Source organism: Salvelinus alpinus, chromosome 6 (assembly GCF_045679555.1).
Source record: "Salvelinus alpinus chromosome 6, SLU_Salpinus.1, whole genome shotgun sequence".
In the NCBI taxonomy this organism is placed as follows: Eukaryota; Metazoa; Chordata; class Actinopteri; order Salmoniformes; family Salmonidae; genus Salvelinus; species Salvelinus alpinus.
The window spans coordinates 54,188,732-54,202,580 of record NC_092091.1 but is presented as its reverse complement, the minus strand read 5'-3'; positions in this window follow the sequence as shown (position 1 = coordinate 54,202,580).

Genomic DNA, 13,849 nt, shown 5'->3' with positions numbered 1-13,849 from the left:
CAGCCATTCTATTCAGTATTCTATTAGGCCTATACAGTGAAAAGTGTGAAGTTAATTCAATGTGTGTCATATTGACTAGAAGTGCGAATATCAGTGACATGATTTTTGCATAGGACATACTGTACGCATAGCATTTAGAAATTAGATAAAGAGACCGGGGGACGGGACGAACAGGATGCTAGGCCACTGACATTTCCCCCATGGTATAGCCTATATGGTTAGTAGAATGTTGGTATCGTGATAACACTAATTACCAATACGCACCATGACCACAGTTATGGGGGGACCTTAGGTGGACTGGCCCGCCCTACCGTACCTCCTTGTCCATCCAAATAAAATATAGAAATATTGATAATGTATTTGACGGAGACGCACGCTAACAAAAAGACGCATCGATCTCAGATAAAGCATCCGATGCCCCTCTGTCTCAGTATGTGTAGGCCATGTATCTGATGCTGTCTTGTCAAAAAGAGGATGTCATACTATATATGGCCAGACAGTATCAGATACATGGGCTGTTTCACTCGCTCTGATGCTTTCTCCAGTCAGATAGGCCTAGTTTCAGCAGAGAGGACTAGGCAAAGCAAGAGGGCTCACTCTCGCCAAAATCTGTCCAGAATAAGCACAATGCGTTTCTATGGACATAATATGCAGACCTATGCTTGTCGCCTGCCTTCCTGCCATTGGGACAACGACTCCCACTGTTAGGGCGGAGACATTAGCATCTCGTCATTATACACTGAGTTTACAAAACATTATGAACACCTGCTCTTTCCATGACATATTGTATACTGACCAGGTGAATCCAGGTGAAGGGTATGACCCCTTATTGATGCCACTTGTTAAATCCACTTCAATCAGTGTAGATGAAGGGGAGAAGACAGGTTAAAGAATACTTTTTAAGCCTTGGATTGTTTATGTGTGCTATTCAGAGGGAGAATGGGCAAGACAAAATATTTAAGTGCCTTTGAATGGGATTGGTAGTAGGTGCCAGGTGCACTGGTTTGTGTCAAGAACTGCAACTTTGCTGGGTTTTTCACACTCAACAGTTTCCCGTGTGTATCAAGAATGGTCCACTACCCAAAGGACATCTGGCCAACTGGACACAACTATGGGAAGCATTGAGTCAAGCATTGAGTGCTTTCGACACCTTGTGAATTAAGGCTGTTCTGAGGGCAAAAGGGGGGTGAATTCAATGTTAGGAAGGTGTTCTTAATGTTCTGTCCACTCAGTGTACAGTTGAAGTTGGAAGATTACACACGCCAAATACATTTAAACTCAGTTTTTCACAAATCCTGACATTGAATCCTAGTAAAAATTCCCTGTCTTAGGTCAGTTAGGATCACCACTTTATTTTAAGAATGTGAAATGTCAAAATAATAGTAGAGTGATTTATTTAAGCTTTTATTTATTTTATCACATTCCCTGTGGGTCAGAAGTTTACATACACTCTATTAGTATTTGGTAGCATTGCCTTTAAATTGTTTAACTTGGGTCAAACGTTTCAGGTAGCCTTCCACAAGCTTCCCACAATAAGTTGGGTGAATTTTGGCCCATTTCCCCTGACAGAGCTGGTGTAACTGAGTCAGGTTTGTAGGTCTCCTTGCTCGCACACACTTTTTCAGTTCTGCCCACACATTTTCTATAGGATTAAGGTCAGGGCTTTGTGATGGCCACTCCAATACCTTGACTTTGTTGTCCTTAAGCCATTTGCCACAACTTTGGAAGTATGTTTGGGGTCATTGTCCATTTGGAAGACCCATTAGCGACCAAGCGTAAAACTTCCTGACTGATGTCTTGAGATGTTGCTTCAATATATCCACATAATTTTCCCTCATCATGATGCCATCTATTTTGTGAAGTGCACCAGTCCCTCCTGCAGCAAAGCACCCCCACAATATGATGCTGCCACCCCCGTGCTTCACGGTTGGGATGGTGTTCCTCGGCTTGCAAGCCTCCCCATTTTTTCCTCCAAACAACATGATGGTCATAATGGCAAAACAGTTCTATTTTGTTTCATCAGACCAGAGGACATTTCTCCAAAAAGTACGATCTTTGTCCCCATGTACAGTTGCAAAGCGCAGTCTGGCTTTTTTATTGCTGTTTTGGAGCAGTGACTTCTTCCTTGATTAGCGGCCTTTCAGCTTATGTCGATATCGGACTCGTTTTACTCTGGATATACAGTGGGGAGAACAAGTAATTGATACACTGCCGATTTTGCAGGTTTTCCTACTTACAAAGCATGTAGAAGTCTGTAATTTTTATCATAGGTACACTTCAACTGCGAGAGACGGAATCTAAAACAAAAATCCAGAAAATCACATTGTATGACCTTTAAGTAATTAATTTGCATTTTATTTCATGACATAAGTATTTCATACATCAGAAAAGCAGAACTTAATATTTGGTACAGAAACCTTTGTTTGCAATTACAGAGATCATACTTTTCCTGTAGTTCTTGACCAGGTTTGCACACACTGCAGCAGGGATTTTGGCCCACTCCTCCATACAGACCTTCTCCAGATCCTTCAGGTTTCGGGGCTGTCACTGGGCAATACGGACTTTCAGCTCCCTCCAAAGATTTTCTATTGGGTTCAGGTCTGGAGACTGGCTAGGCCACTCCAGGACCTTAAGATGCTTCTTACGGAGCCAGTCCTTAGTTGCCCTGGCTATGTGTTTCGGGTCGTTGTCATGCTGGAAGACCCAGCCACGACCCATCTTCAATGCTCTTACTGAGGGAAGGAGGTTGTTGGCCAAGATCTCGCGATACATGGCCCCATCCATCCTCCCCTCAATACGGTGCAGTCGTCCTGTCCCCTTGCAGAAAAGCATCCCCAAAGAATGATGTTTCCACCTCCATGCTTCACGGTTGGGATGGTATTCTTGGGGTTGTACTCATCCTTCTTTTTCCTCCAAACACGGCGAGTGGAGTTTAGACCAAAAAGCTCTATTTTTGTCTCATCAGACCACATGACCTTCTCCCATTCCTCCTCTGGATCATCCAGATGGTCATTGGCAAACTTCAGACGGGCCTGGACATGCGTTGGCTTGAGCAGGGGAACTTGCATGTGCTGCACGATTTTAATCCATGACGGCGTAGTGTGTTACTAATGGTTTTCTTTGAGACTGTGGTCCCAGCTCTCTTCAGGTCATTGACCAGGTCCTGCCGTGTAGTTCTGGGCTGATCCCTCACCTTCCTCATGATCATTGATGCCCCACGAGGTGAGATCTTACATGGAGCCCCAGACCGAGGGTGATTGACCGTCATCTTCAACTTCTTCCATTTTCTAATAATTGCGACAACAGTTGTTGCCTTCTCACCAAGCTGCTTGCCTATTGTCCTGTAGCCCATCCCAGCCTTGTGCAGGTCTACAATTTTATCCCTGATGTCCTTACACAGCTCTCTGGTCTTGGCCATTGTGGAGAGGTTGGAGTCTGTTTAATTGAGTGTGTGGACAGGTGTCTTTTATACAGGTAACGAGTTCAAACAGGTGCAGTTAATACAGGTAATGAGTGGAGAACAGGAGGGCTTCTTAAAGAAAAACTAACAGGTCTGTGAGAGCTGGAATTCTTACTGGTTGGTAGGTGATCAAATACTTATGTCATGCAATAAAATACAAATTAATTACTTAAAAATCATACAATGTGATTTTCTAGATTTGTGTTTGTTAGATTCCGTCTCTCACAGTTGAAGTGTACCTATGGTAGAAATTACAGACCTCTACATGCTTTGTAAGTAGGAAAACCTGCAAAATCGGCAGTGTGTCAAATACTTGTTCTCCCCACTGTAGATACTTTAGTAACTGTTTCCTCCTGCATCTTCACAAGGTCCTTTGCTGTTGTTCTGTGATTGATTTTCACTTTTTACACCAAAGTATGTTCATCTCTAGGAGACAGAACGCGTCTCCTTCCTGAGCGGTATGAAGGCTGCATGGTCCCATGGTGTTTATACTTACGCACTATTGTTTGTACAGATGAACGTGGTACCTTCAGGCATTTGGAAATTGCTCCCAAGGATGGACCAGACTTGTAGAGGTCTACAATTTTATTTCTAAGGTCTTGGCTGATTTCTTTTGATTTTCCCATGATGTCAAGCAGAGGCACTGAGTTTGAAGGTAGGCCTTGAAATACCCCCACAGGTACACCTCCAATTGACTCAAATGATGTCAATTAGCCTATCAGAAGCTTCTAAAGCCATGACATCATTTTCTGGAATTTTCCAAGCTGTCAACTTAGTGTATGTAAACTTCTGACCCACTGGAATTGTGATACGGTGAATGATAAGTGAAATAATCTGTCTGTAAACAATTGTTGGAAAAATTACTTGTGTCATGCACAAAGTAGATGTCCTAACCGACTTGTCAAACTATAGTTTGTTAACAAGAATTTTGTGGAGTGGTTGAAAAACAAGTTTTAATGACTCCAACCTGAGTGTATGTAAACTTCCGACTTCAACTGTGTATAGATCTATGTTCAGCCACTTCCGAATTGGAAAAGAAAGTTGGCGAGTGTACAGTGCGATGATGTTTTGCGAAAATGATCTAATTATTCCTTTCTAAATAAAATGATTCAAAACACTTCACCGGAGAGCATGATTTAGCCACAGACGATCTTTAGCTTTTGACATTATTTTTGCTGTGGATTGTTTCAAATCACAAGTGCGCAAGCCTATGCCTATTTGGGAAGTCTACAAATTTGGCAGTGCGCGGGCCAATAGGCCTAGCTGATTATTGAGTTGTGGCTGTCAGTGAAAAGCATCTAAAATATGTCTGAAGATAATGAGTATGTTTACATGCACACTGATAATTCAACATTAAACGGTTTATGGCAGTAGGCAGATTATGCGTCGGCGTAAGATCAAAATCGAAGTAAGCATACACCGATTAATACACCTGGTTTTCTGAGCAATCTTTCAAATGATTAGGATTTGGGCTTTCCAGCAGTGTGTCTGATCTGTGCATGTACTTTCACCAGCAGAGCGAGCCCCCCTCTTTTGTGCGAGTCAAGTGAGTTCAGAACAACTGAATGCACTGTATGTGTAGTATAATTCCTTTTCACATACAAACTACATATGTCCGAACTGAGAATCAAAAAGGCTTCCCATAAACAACATGTTCGCTGTGGTAGCGTTTATTTTGATTGCCGATTTTCCGCATTTATCAGAGTGCCAACATGTAGCCTGATTTCAGGATTATTAGGAGAATCATTCTCCTTGCAAAGCACGTAAACGTTTTAACCATACTATTATATTAATCTGACTATCCACAAAAATGGCATTATTGTGTGCACGTAACCATACTCACTGTGTCTTGAGTATAATATAAAATGTTAAGACAAAAAGAAGCGAAGGGGTGTGTGGCAAAGCTATGTAGCATCTCTCTCCAGAATGCATGCACTCAGCTCTCCAGAATGCATGCACTCAGCTCTCCAGAATGCATGCACTCAGCTCTCCAGAATGCATGCACTCAGCTCTCCAGAATGCATGCACTCAGCTCTCCAGAATGCATGCACTCAGCTCTCCAGAATGCATGCACTCAGCTCTCCAGAATGCATGCACTCAGCTCTCCAGAATGCACTCAGCTGTCTCCCGCTAATTCTAACGCATTCATTGTTTTATAGTGTTGCCCCTTGATTGTTTTTTTTTCAAATTCCCCATTACATATGTCACCAGTAGGCCTAGTAAATGTACCGTTAATCCCCATCATTTGGTTACATCAATTCAATTACACCATAGCTGCAGTATCCAATGGGGAGGGGTCCCACTCGGACATTCAGAGAGGGGGCATGTTATTGTGGCCATGGTGGCACAAAATCAAAGGTCTGACTGCACGGAGATGCTTGGGAATATGGCCACTACGGGGGACCATGTTGTGGGTGTTTCAGGGGAAAGGGGTATATCTGACCTCCATCAGCTAGGATGTGACAATGGTTAATCAAATCTCCCCATTTCTGCCAATTTTTTTGCTCAGTTTTGCAGGCCTTCTCATATAGCTGTAACTGTAAATACATTTGTAAATCAAGACCTTTCTTGAGTTAGGCTCTGGGATGTTGAGAATGTTGAGAATCTGAGTCTATGGTTGTTTTGTGGGAAAGGGTTTGAGTGTGTATGAGTGTGAGTGTGTGTGTGTGTGTGTGTGTGTGTGTGTGTGTGTGTGTGTGTGTGTGTGTGTGTGTGTGTGTGTGTGTGTGTGTGTGTGTGTGTGTGTGTGTGTGTGTGTATCCCACAACTTGCGAGGGAGTAAAAGATGTTAGGGACAATATAGAATGAATCACAATAATTGTTTGATAAAATAATAATTGCTTGCCATAATGTAATTTTGGTAATGGCGAGACTAGTGAGAGGTAAAAAATAATTTGCATAAATTGCCTACATTACTACAAATATTAATAGCTAATTATGGAAAATAAGATAAACATGATTTTTTAAATATACACTACCGTTCTAAAGTTTGGGGTCACAAATGTCCTTGTTTTTGAAAGAAAAGCAATTTTTTTGTCCATTAAAATAACACAAAATTGATCAGAAATACAGTTCAGACATTGTTAATGTTGTAAATTACTATTGTAACTGGAAACGGCAGATGTTTATGGAATATCTACATAGGCGTACAGAGGCCCATTATCAGAAACCATCACTCCTGTGTTCCAATGCCACGGTGTTAGCTAATCTAAGTTGATCATTTTAAAAGGCTATTTGATCATTAGGAAACCATATTGCAATTATGCTAGCACAGCTGAAAACTGTTGTTCTGATTAAAGAAGCAATAAAACTGGCCTTTTTCAGACTAGTTGAGTATCTGGAGCATCAGCATTTGTGGGTTCGATTACAGGCTCAAAATGGCCAGAAACAAGGAACTTTCTTCTGAAACGCATCAGTCTTTTCTTGTTCTGAGAAATGGTCCAAATAATGAAGATCCAAGCTTCTTCGAAGATATATACAATAATTTATCAACTCCACAAGGAACACTGGACTCTATTATGGTGGGAGATTTTAATAGGTTTTTAAATACCTCTATGGATCGTAAAGGAAATCGTTAATTAAATTATGAATGTCATGGATATATTGGAATTAGTGGATATATGGAGGCGTAAATACCCTGACCTAGTGAGATATACATGGCGGAGGCTTAATCAAGATATTCGTCTTGATTACTTTCTTATGTCATTCTCTCTGGCACCAAAAGCTTAAAAAGTGTTGATAGGGGACAGAATGCGTTCGGATCATCACATAATTGGCATATATATTACTCTTACAGAATTTTGACGTGGGCGAGGATATTGGAAATGTAATCAAAGCCTACTGCATGATAACTTGTTAATAACTAGGACAGAATAATTTATAACTGACTTTCTCCGACATAACATAGGTACAGCAGATCCCCTTACTGTATGAGACACTTTTAAATGTGCCTTTAGAGGCCGTGCAATTCAGTACTCATCTATAAAACAAAATACATTTAGATCAAAAGAGTCCATGTTAACAAAGGAAATTAAAAGCCTAACAGTACAGTTAGATAGCAATAAAAACTGTACCATAGAGGCACAGAATAAGTTAGAGGAAAAACAAAAAGAAATGGAGGAACTTATTCAAGATCCAGTGTAATATATTATAAAAATAAAGCGAACTGGGTGGAATATGGGGGAAAATGCACCAAATTCTTTTTCAATCTTCAACATATAAATGCTACCAAATTTTTTTTATTGAAACTTGTTACAAATTATGGAGTCACTCATGATTCACCCTATAATATAGAGGAAGTAAAGTAATTTAAGAATATGTTTTCATTTCGGTCTCCTCCATCTCCACTAACCGAAGCTAATTGTATGGATTATTTTCCTATTAATAATGTAAAATTAACATCTGTACAGAAAGACTCATGTGAAGGCCAAATTACAGAGGAGGAACTTCTTGCAATTAAATGCAATTAAAGTCTTTAAGTCCGGGAAAACCCCCGGACTGGATTGCATACCAGTGGAGGCATACCAAACTTTTTTTGATATACTCAGAAGACCATTATTAGCATGTTTTAACCACTCCTATATAAACGGTAGATAATCGGACACGCAACAAGAAGGTCTGATTTCATTATTACTGAAACAGGATCCAAATGGTATATATAAAGATCTAGTCCATTTAAAACATTGGAGGCCTCTTACAACTCAGTGTTGTGATACAAAAATTCTAGCTAAACGCTTGACGCATAGAATTAAAAAGGTATTGTCAGATATTATTCGTCCTAATCAGACAGGTTTTTTACATGGACGATACATTGGAGATATAATAAGACAAGTACTGTAAACAATAGAATACAATGAAATATTGGGGAAAGCAGGCCTGTTTTTTTGGGGCTTTTGACAAAGTACGACTGGAGTTATATATATATATATATATATATATGCCTAGAATATTTACATTTTGGAGAATCTCTTATAAAATGCGTTAAAGTTATGTATAGTAACCCTAGGTGTAAAAATAGTAAACATTGGCTACATCTCTGTCACGGCCGTCAAAGAGAGGAGACCAAGGTGCAGCGTGGGATGCGTACATACTAATTTATTTATTAAAGAACGAACACTAAACAAACTAACAAAATAACAAACGAACCGTGAAGCTATACAAAAATGAGTGCTGACAGGCAACAACACATAGACAACTACCCACAAATACAGTTGGGAAAAGGCAACATAAGTATGGTTCTCAATCAGAGATAACGATAGACAGCTGCCTCTGAGAACCACACCCGGCCAAACACACAGAAATGCAAATCATAGAAAAAAGAACATAGAATGCCCACCCAAATCACACCCTGACCAAACCAAAATAGAGACATAAAAAGCTCTCTACGGTCAGGGCGTGACAATCTCAGAAAGTTTTAAACTGTCAAGAGGAGTAAAACTATCAAGACAACTGCACCCTGGACGTTGGTCGAGGCCAATCCACCACTGCTTTCACCTTTCCAGGATCCATCTGAACATTGCCCTCAGCAATGACATATCCCAAAAAGGTGATGGTAGAGCGGTGGAACTCACACTTCTCAGCTTTGACGAATAGTTGGTTCTCCGGGAGGCGCTGAAAGACCTGTCTGACACAAAGAACATGTTCTTGTGCAGATCGGGGGAAAAAACAGGATGTCGTCAAGGTACACGAACACCAACCGGTTTAGCGTGTCCCGAAGCACATCATTGACCAACGCCTGGAAAACAACGTTGTTGAGTCCAAATGGCATGACCTGGTACTCATAATGTCCACTGGCTGTGTTGAAGGCTGTCTTCCACTCACCCCCCTCACGTATCCGAAACAGGTGGTAGGCATTTCAAAGGTCCAACTTGGAAAAAATGTGTGGCCCCCTGGGGGGGTTCAAACGCAGAGGAGAGGAGAGGTAGGGGGTAACTGTTATTGACAGTAAGTCCCCGGTAGTCAATGCACGGGCGCAGGGTCTTGTCCTTCTTCTCCACAAAACAAGCGACAGCTGGAGGGGGTGGAGACAATAACGAGGACAGGTGAAACTGATCAGGGTGTGACAAAAACAAGATTGTCCACTATCGGGATATCTGTTTATTATTGCCATCAAAATGTTAGCTGTTAAAATGAGATCCAACAATAATATTAAGGAATTAGAAATCCGTGGCTTAAAAACAAAGGTGTCATTGTACACTGACGATTCATGTTTTCTTTTAAAACCACCATTATAATCCCTCCACAGCCTCAGAGAGGATCTAGATACTTTTGCTAACCTCTCTGGATTAATACCAAATTATGATAAGTGTACTCTATTACGTATTGGATCACAAAAAAAGCAACTTTTACATTACCACAAAGTTTACCAATAAAATGGTCTGACGGGGATATGGACATACTCAGTATACATATCTAGAAATAAATAAATGATCTGACACAAATACATTTTTATAGAAAGTTAGCAAAAATAGATATATCTTGCTACCATGGAAAGGTCTATTTGAGGAAAAATCTCCCTTATTAACTCTTTAGTCATATCACAGTTTACCTATTTGCTTATGGTTTTGCTTACACCTAGTGACCTGCTTTTTAAATTATATGAACAAAAAATATTTAATTTTTTTTGGAATGGCGAGCTAGACAAAATTAAAAGGACCTATTTATATAACGAATATGAATTCGGATGGCAGAACTTATTAAATATTAAAGCATTAGACCTCTCACTAAAGGCATCAGTCATACAAAAGTTATGCTTATATCCAAAATGGTTCTCTAGTAAATTAGTAAGAATGTCTCACCCCATGTTCAAGAATGGCCTTTTTCCCCGTTATTCAGATTACAACTGCTCATTTTCGGTTATTTGAAAACGAAATCATCTCCAAAATATAGTTATTTTTTCAACAAGCCTTAGAAAGTTCGTTGCAATTTCAGTTTAATCGGCCTGAAAAGAAATAACAAATAATTCAACAAATATTGTGGTTAAACTCAAATACACAAATTGATAAATACTTATTTAAAAAAATATATATATATATAATTTTTGTAAATGATATCATGAATAGGACTGGTGGAGTTATGTCACACATGCAGCTAACACACACATATGGAAATGTCTGCTCTACCCACTAACTAATTGTAGCATTACCACAAAAATGGAAGAGGCAAGTAGAAGGGGGAAAAAGTTAGGAACTTGTCTGTCGGCCCTGCATTAAAGACCATAAATGGTTAAAGAAAATTGTGATAAATAAAAATATATACCAATGTCATTTAAGGACTAAAGAATTGACAGCTGTGCCGTATAAATTGCATAATAGTTGGGAAGAGATTTTTGATGTACCGATTCCATGGCACATGGTTTATGAATTGTCACGCGAAACAATGCAAAACAACGCCGGATTCAAAACTTCACATTTTTTTTAATTATACAAAATTCTTGAAACCAATAGAATGTTATATATATGGGGGATACAATCTTCCCAGCTCTGCAGATTTTACTGCGAGGAGGCAGAGTCATTGGATCATTTATTTTGGTACTGTCCATATGTAGCTCGTTTTTGGTAACAGGTCGAGGAATGGCTCTAGAATCGCAACATTTACCTAGAGCTAACGCTGCAGATAGCAATACTGGGGGATTTGAAAAGTCAGAGTCAATCGATAATATAGTAATTATTTTAGCAAAAATGTTTCTTTAATTTACAATCTGTAGAGGCTATGAGAATAGAAAGGTTCAGTACTTTTGTGAAGCATCACAGCACAGTTGAAAAATATATGGCAAATAGAAATCCAAAATGGATGCTGTTAAGAGATAGATGGGATGGGTTGAATGGAGCTGAAGGGTGGGACTAATAACAACAAGATAACCAGTGTAAAACATACAGGGTCTGTAAAATGTATATAGGTTAAGACATTTTGTGGAATAGCACAGTTACAAATAGAAACGCCTGAGCACGCATTAAAGTAAGCCTACCTGGCCTGCTGCGTGCAATATGTAGGAAAGTGCCCATTTGGGGATAACTCACCACATCCACCACTAATAAGCTTGTCAGTTATTTTTTCTCCACCTCACCCACAAGTCAACAAAGTATATATATTTTTTTACATCCTAGTTCCTAAAACTATTTGAAAAATCTATCCAACACTCTTCAGGTCTTGATAATCAACAAGCCTCGGTGTGAAAGAGCTAAACATCTTATGAAAAAGCTGTCTGTCCCGAGCTCAATGGCGTGGGAAACTCTGAGGGCCTGGAAAAGGCTAGTTGATACAATGTTGCAAGTAGGGACAGCTCTAGTCAAGACTTTGTATTGAAGACGAAATGTTTGTCTAAAGAAATGTGAGATGCTTTTTATAGTGGTGATGAAGTTTATAATTTGCCTGGCTGGGCTGATGAGACAGGCATTTTAACGTCATAGACTTCGCCGGTGGGAACTTGCAGAATAGACACCGGCTGGAATGTGCTTAAAACCAATCAGCATTCAGGATTAGACCCACTCGTGGTATAATGTACTATAATGTCAGTACTTAAAGTAAGACTCATTTCTGCTTTAGTCACCTACATTATACAGACAACCAATACACAATGGCATATATCGAATGCATAATTCAGCATGATTCTGTTGCTAGACCTAGGGTGGTGTGCTTGAAATTCAAGACAGAGCACGTCATGATGGTGGCAAGTGGACGTGTTCAACTGCTATGTCCTTTAAAGTGTCCTAGTCCATCAAGTGTGAGCAGGAGAAGGGGAGTAGAAAACCCTGCTTCAGTGCACTTAATATCGGGCTAATCCTTAAATATTTTCACCATGCTACAGCTGGTTTGAGCCCAAAATGGCACCCTATTCCCTGGGCCCTGGTCAAAAGTAGTGCACTATATAGGGAAAGGGGACCATTGGGATGCAGCCCTAGCACCCCTCACTTAATAGAGATAATCAATTGGTACTGGCAGGCTCCTCTTGAGATCAATAGCTTGTTAACATGCAAAGTGACATCTCCTGGTTATGTTGCCTGCTGTAGATTTGTTTTGTCAGTCAGTGAATCTGACAGCTTGTCAAAGTTTTGAAGGGGAAAAATGTAAGGGGCTGCTTGAAGTGAGTGGGACGAAACTGTGAGTGTGATAAGGCACGTGTAAACGTTGTATGTGATCTTATTGTATATCTCTTGTTCATCTGTTATTTTTTTATTTTTTTGTATCTATTGTTGTGTGTGTCTTTGTCTCTGTGTAAAAAGTATTATATTGTGCTGTGCCACTTGGCAGCTCTTGTAACCATCAGCAGTGTATACCAGGGCCGGCGTCAGAACGAATCAGTTGGACGGGCATTTGATTTCCATAGGCGCGCCCGTTCTTCTCAAGGGACCTATGTGCATGCATGTATTTTTTTATGGGTGTTATAGTAAAGACCATAGGCGGCTCGTTAGTTTCATGTTTGGGGAAGCAGACACTTGTCTGCCTCCCTTTCTATCTGTCTTGACTTGAACTATCTGCTAGTGAAGTGCAACATTGTATCAAATCAATGAACTGGCTCTGGCCAGAAGCTGTTGCTAGTGAACTTGCAACATTGTATCAAATAGCCTATTCCCTGTCTGGCTCCCTTTCTATTGGTATAAACCTTGCTGTCTGTCTCTCCGACATTTGCAACATTGTTTTAATATTGAAATTCCATCTCCAGCTGTCCCATAGTAATGAACGTGTAGGGGGTGGTGGTCGAGACGTGACCGAAAGGCAGGCAGTGTTTGTCAGCCAATCAAAAGCATGAATCAGCTGGCACCACTTTTATGGATATATACAAAGAAATGTCAAATGTCAATGAAAAAAAGCACATTGAAACGAAGCTAGTTTGCAGTCTTTACAGCTTCAGTGTTTGAACTCATTGTGTTAGCTGTGCTGTTGGCTAGCTCCTCTGAACAGCAGTATCCTGACGAGAGAGCACATTTGCTATGCCAGGCGAAATTGCGCCTCATTAGCTAATTGTTATGGATGCATCCAAATAAATGTCGCAAGAAAACAGCTTAAACAAATGCAATGCAGCTAATTTTGTTCTTCTTTTTGACATTTGACGTGACTGTAAGTTTGCCGTAGTTGGCTAGCTAGAAAGCAAGGGATAAGAACGTTGCCAGCCTGTATGGCAATGTAACATTTAGAGCGAACGACTGCGTCCATAGATACAGAACAAAAAGACTGAACGTCTGGGTCTGAACCTATAGACCGAACCTATAGAACGAACAATCAGCCGGCTTCCGTAGCAACTCTAGATTTGTGGCGGGACTATATCTTGTGGAAGGATGAAATAGCATGAATAATTAATAAAAATCATTTTTTTTAATGAAAATATGTCAATCATCAAGTTATAATGCCCTCGAAGCCGTTGTTTGGAGGATATATTGGCACGGTTTGCCG